Source organism: Cyprinus carpio, chromosome A14, assembly GCF_018340385.1.
Source record: "Cyprinus carpio isolate SPL01 chromosome A14, ASM1834038v1, whole genome shotgun sequence".
Taxonomy (NCBI): domain Eukaryota; kingdom Metazoa; phylum Chordata; class Actinopteri; order Cypriniformes; family Cyprinidae; genus Cyprinus; species Cyprinus carpio.
The window spans coordinates 43,295-49,294 of NC_056585.1; the positions used below are offsets into that span (position 1 = coordinate 43,295).

A 6,000-nucleotide genomic window follows, 5' to 3' on the forward strand; every position below is an offset into this window, starting at 1 on the left:
AATTCTACTAATGGCAACCTATTTTATTTTATTATTTTGTTTTGTTTTGTTTTATTTAATTTTGTTTTGTTTTGTTTTGTTTTGTTTATATTTTGTAATTTCATTTCATTTGATCTTTTTTTGTTTGGACATTTATACTGCACCAATTTTCTTTAAACACTTAAAAAATATCAAAATGACTTTTAGAGATACAATATATCAGCACCTTATCTGTTATCGACTGATACTGGCTTTATTTTTCATTCATTTTTATTGGATATTAATTTTTTACACCTTATAATTAAATATCCATGATGATATGATGATATATTTAAGCCATATATCATCATCTAGCACTAACTAAAGGTTTAAATGTCTAAGATTTAAATCATTATCATGCTTACTATGCTTACTAAAGCTTTCCACTGTGTCCGTTTACTTTGAGCCACCTGCTCTGTCACATCTCAGACCTCTGATTAGTCAACGATGTACTACAGGAGAGTATGCTTGGCCAAGCATCTGTATCTGTGTTTCTGTATATTTCTGCTCTCATTTGATTCAGTGCTGTGATTTTAAGAATTGTATTTTTAGATTCATGAAGTTTTAGTTTGGATGTGTTTTTTTCCCTCTGTAGAAAGTGTTGACAGATGAGCGCATGTGTCAGAGTGAGGCGCTGTACGCGCGTGGTCTTCTCAGTCCGTTCACCAGAGTAACCTGAAGGTCATCGACATCCAGAAGAAATCCTCCTTCTCTCTCGCATCCTTCCTGGAGAGACTGCCGGGAGACTTCTTCTCACACCAGGAGGTACATCTCTCGCATCCTTCACACACACGTTATAGGTAGGCACATTCCAGGATCTGGGTCTGGGTGTCAATAAAAGCTTTTATTTTCAGAAAGAAGGACGTTTTCAATTCTGAAACATTACAGGATATTCTTTTGGTTCGGTGATCTCTTATATATCAAAAGCCTCAAGTAAAAGTGGATTTCTTACCTCATGACACCTTTAGTGTGGACATGCAATAGACTTGTTGTTTTTACGATAATTATGAGCCATCACCCTCACAGAAGACTTGCATTTGAAAATATTAAAATAAAATCTTGTTCTTACAAACAAAGTAAGTCTCTGAATGTTCTCTAAATGAGGTTTTTTTGAGTCAGATTTCCACAGATTTACCACACCACCACCTGCTGAATACATGCTGTATAATGGATTAAAAAAATAAATAAAACTAAAAAAAATTATGAGTTGAAAATACTGTGGGTTTGCATTCGAAATGAGTTGTTTGCATTTTCAGCGTGGCTGCTGTTTTTCAGCAAAAAAATGTAAACATGGTTATTACTTGAGAAGAAAAGTAGCTAACATTATTATCTATCTATGAATTTTTGCAACATTTTTTGTAACAAAACAGGATTAAAAAAAACGATTTGCTTATAGCCATAAGAAAAATAACCCTGTTTTCTTCCTTGTTCATTCATATTGAATTAATTTTTGTGTTGTTATAATTATTTTTTTTGTACCCCCCCCTTTATATTATTTTTTTTTTTTTTTTTTTCTGGAAATCAAACAAGACAAAATATTGATTAACACTTTATATTTTTGCATGACATAACTCTTACACTGCAAAAAAAAAAAAAAAAAAAAAAACTTCCCCAGTATTTTTGTCTTATTTTCCAGTACAAGTATATAAAAATCCTTAAATCAGATACATATACTTAAGAAGCAAATTACAAAGGTATTAAATGAAATAAAAATTTAATTGATTTAATGCTTAAACCAAGAAAAAAGTACCTTAAAAATAAATTAGAAAATATTTTTGAGAGATTTGGCACAGATGACAGGTCGGATGTGATGATCTGAGTGTGTGTGTTGTGTGGTGTGTGTTAGGATGAAGGGTGAGGATGACAGCGACCTCTCAGACTACGGTGATTGAGACGGACGTGAGGAAGGATGCGCTGGCGGAGCCCTGCTTCAAATGCTGATCGGAGAGATCTTTGAACTCAGGGGCAGTGAGTACAACACGCTGCTGAAATGACTCACTGTCACCCGCAGTTGATGCAATGTGTGCAGTCAGACTGTGACTGTGTGAAACTCAACAGATCTGTGAGCACAGGACAGTGTGACTGATGTTTGTCTAGCTGAAGTGCACTTGTGTCTGCTGCTAAAGACTAGTGCACAACACCCAGCACATAAACGCTGGTTTATAAAGTCACACTACAGGAAAAACTAAACACTTTTAATGCTAAATTGAAACACTAATGCAAGGACTGTAAGTTACTTTATTTAGCACAAAAAAATGAAAAAAGACACATGAAGCACAAGCTAAATCATTATAAATGTCTTCACTGTTACTTTTGATAAATTTAATGCATCCTTTGCTAAATAAAAGTATCAGTTTCTTTCTTTCTTTCAAAAAAAAAAAATAATAAAAGGTTTCTGATGTTACTTGTGTGTGTTTTCTCTCTGCAGTGTTTAAGTGGGTGTGCGGAAAACACTAATTTGCACTAGTTCAGGTCACGTTTGGACGGACTATAAACAAGTAAGCATTAATGGATGGACGTAATGGAAACTTGCTTACATGAGCTCACTGAGTTGATCTTTCTCTCTCGTCCTCTGCAGGCAATCAGAGACACTGTAAACTGGATCTTCAGTGAGCAGATGTTGGTTTACTACATTAATATATTCCGGGACACGTTTTGGCCCAACGGGAAACTTGCGCCTCATAACAAAAGCCGCTCAGAGAGTGAACGCAGAGAAACCAAGAAAAGGGCACAACAGAAGCTTCTAGACAACATCCCAGGTGAGCAGAAATATGAAACTGATGAGTGCTCAAATGAATGCATTTGTGGCCATATTTTTGATAGCAAAATACACTAATTCACTTCCAGATACTCTCGGAAAATACTGAACAGTGTAATTTTAGCAAAAAAAATATTTTTGATAGCAAAATACACTAATTCACTTCCAGAAAATTCATATATATATATATATATATAGAATATATTCATATCTATATATATATATATATATATATATATATATATACACACACTGAACAAAATTATAAAAGCAACACTTTCGTTTTTGCCCCCATCTTTCATGAGCTGAACTCAAAGATCTAAGACTTTTTCTATGTACACAAAAGGCCAGTTTCTCTCAAATATTGTTCACAAATCTGTCTAAATCTGTATCAGTGAGCACTTCCCCTTTGCCGAGATAATCCATCCACCTCACAGGTGTGGCATATCAAGATGCTGATTAGACAGCATGATTATTGCACAGGTGTGCCTTAGGCTGGCCACAATAAAAGGCCACTTTAAAATGTGGAGTTTTACTGTATTGGGGGGTCCGGGGGGGTTCGAAAACCAGTCATTATCTGGTGTGACCACCATTTGCCTCACGCAGTGCAACACATCTCCTTCGCATAGAGTTGATCAGGTTGTTGATTGTGGCCTGTGGAATGATGGTCCACTTCTCTTCAATGGCTGTGTGAAGTTGCTGGATATTGGCAGGAACTGGAACACGCTGTTGTATACGCTGATCCAGAGCATCCCAAACAAGCTCAATGGGTGACATGTCCTGTGAGTATGCTGGCCATGCAAGAACTGGGATGTTTTCACCCACACAACACCATACACGCTGTCGGTCAATTGCACACTCCCTCAAAACTTGCGACATCTGTGGCATTGTGCTGTGTGATAAAACTGCACATTTTAGAGTGGCCTTTTATTGTGGCCAGCCTAAGGCACACCTGTGCAATAAATCATGCTGTTTAATCAGCATCTTGATATGCCACACCTGTGAGGTGGATGGATTATCTCGGCAAAGGAGAAGTGCTCACTGATACAGATTTAGACAGATTTGTGAACAATATTTGAGAGAAACAGGCCTTTTGTGTACATAGAAAAAGTCTTAGATCTTTGAGTTCAGCTCATGAAAAATGGGGGCAAAAACAAAAGCGTTTCGTTTATAACTTTGTTCAGTGTGTATTTATATATATATATTTTATTAATATTGTTGAAACACTTTTTAAAATTCAAATGAATTCAAAAAGTAATCCTGTGCTGATTCTGTCACTCTGGAACAAGGTTTTATTTTGTGCTAAAGTGCGAGGCTGTTAATGTAAAAGGCTTCATGGCTGTTTCTGGCTGCGTGCTGTTTTTTAATTAGAGTGGGACACTTAAAACACACTCCTGCGAGAGCGATTCCACCTGCCTGAGCTCAGAGCGCTACACTATACTGCTTCACTCTCAGAAGCCCACACCACAGAGACCAGCAATGATCAAAGCTGCTTTTTAATGAAGGTTTCATCTATAAGAGCAAAGATGATTGTTTTTGTTGTGTAGATGCACTTCAGAATCTCGTGGGGCAGCAGAACGCGAGATACGGGATCATCCGGATCTTTAATGCACTTCAGGAGGCCAGTGCCAACAGACATCTTCTCTACGTAAGTCACCCGATGCTCTGTGACTGACCGTTAACCCGGCTCGAGTTTGTTTATATCTCAGCTCTGGTTTTCATCTGATCCGTCGAAGGGAAAGTGAAAGGAATGAACCTGAATGAAGTGTCACTTGAGCTTTTTTCACTCTTCATTTGAAGATGAGATTTACTTTTGACCAAATAAATGTCTGTCCCTGTAGATAATTCAGAAATGTAATCTTTTGTTTATTAAGGGATGATACTGTAGCGCCATCTAGCGGTGGAATGAAAGATTGATGATTAATGAGTGTTATTGATGACTGTATTTGTGATTTATACACTGAGTGTGCATCGTCTTCTCTGTTTCACTTTAGATTTGGTTGGAGATGCTGCTTAAAGAACTCTATCCTGAGCTGAGCGTGGAGGCCGTACAGGCCTGAACATCCTCACATCACATCAGAGGCTCACCATGTGGTTTTTTTTTTGCTCTGTTGTTTTATTTCTGAAACACTTGACTCTGTAGTGCTGGATCTAGAAAGCGTCATGAATATGTTTGTGTTTTAATCCGTTGATGTGTTTCTCTCCGGTGGAATCGGAGGAACAGACCACATCCACTGCCAGCTGTCATCTTCTGCTTTTCTTTCTCTCTTTCGTTGTCCTCTCGGGGGTTTTGCTGTGTAATGTGAATAACAGTGGAACGAGTGTTACACGTGTAAAAAGAAGAACCCAGACTCTCTACATATTATTGTGACCATTATGAAAGCTTTTAATCGTGCAATATGTCATGTACAGTTATTGTGAAGGTTCTGTTTGTGATATTATTATTATTATTAATAATATTGTTATTATTATAGAATTGTATTTTTACCAAAATAGTCTCGAGCATTTATAAGCAATAAATTGCAAAAGAAGATTTGCCATGTGTCGTGTCTTTAATATAATGCGATATTAAATATATACATTAAAATGCAATTCATATCTTAAACTTTAATAGTTTCTTACAGTTTCAATTGTTTTTATTTATTTCATATCATAAATGTTAATACAGTTTCTTAGTATAAATTTGTATTTGTTTTTTGTTTGTTTTATACTTTAATTCTTCAAAAATATCTTTCTTTATACCTGTAAATATATATATATATATATAAATAAAAGTAATTCATACCATTCTTTCTTTCTTTAAAAATATCTAAATGGTAATTAATTTTGTAAATATGTAAAAAAAAAAAAAAAAAAAAAAAAAAAGACAAAAATCTAAAAAAAAAAAAAAGTAATGAAGTATTTTAATATTGTTTATTAAAATGTGTGTTTTGTTTTTTAAATAGAACATGTTTGAAAACTTTATAGTCATATTTAAAATGTAAGCAAAATCTTTCCAAAAAAAAAACAACAAAAAACTTGAATATGAAGATTAGATTTCTTTTGGCGTGTGCATTTTCAACAATATATATATATATATTTTTTTCCTTTGCATTGTTCTTATATGTCACTGAAGGAATACTAAACATTTTGATTCATCATTTATTATAAACGATTTATTTACAAGCTTGTTAGCAACTGTTAGAACAAAACACGAAAGTCTCTTCCAGTAATGCTACTGCAAG

General features: G+C 35.0%; 1 pseudogene; it reads left to right on the forward strand.

The window, feature by feature from the left end:
* Positions 1-5,312, forward strand: part of LOC109079081 — a 42,067-nt pseudogene extending 36,755 nt beyond the window's left edge.
* The last annotated feature ends 688 nt before the right edge of the window (positions 5,313-6,000 follow it).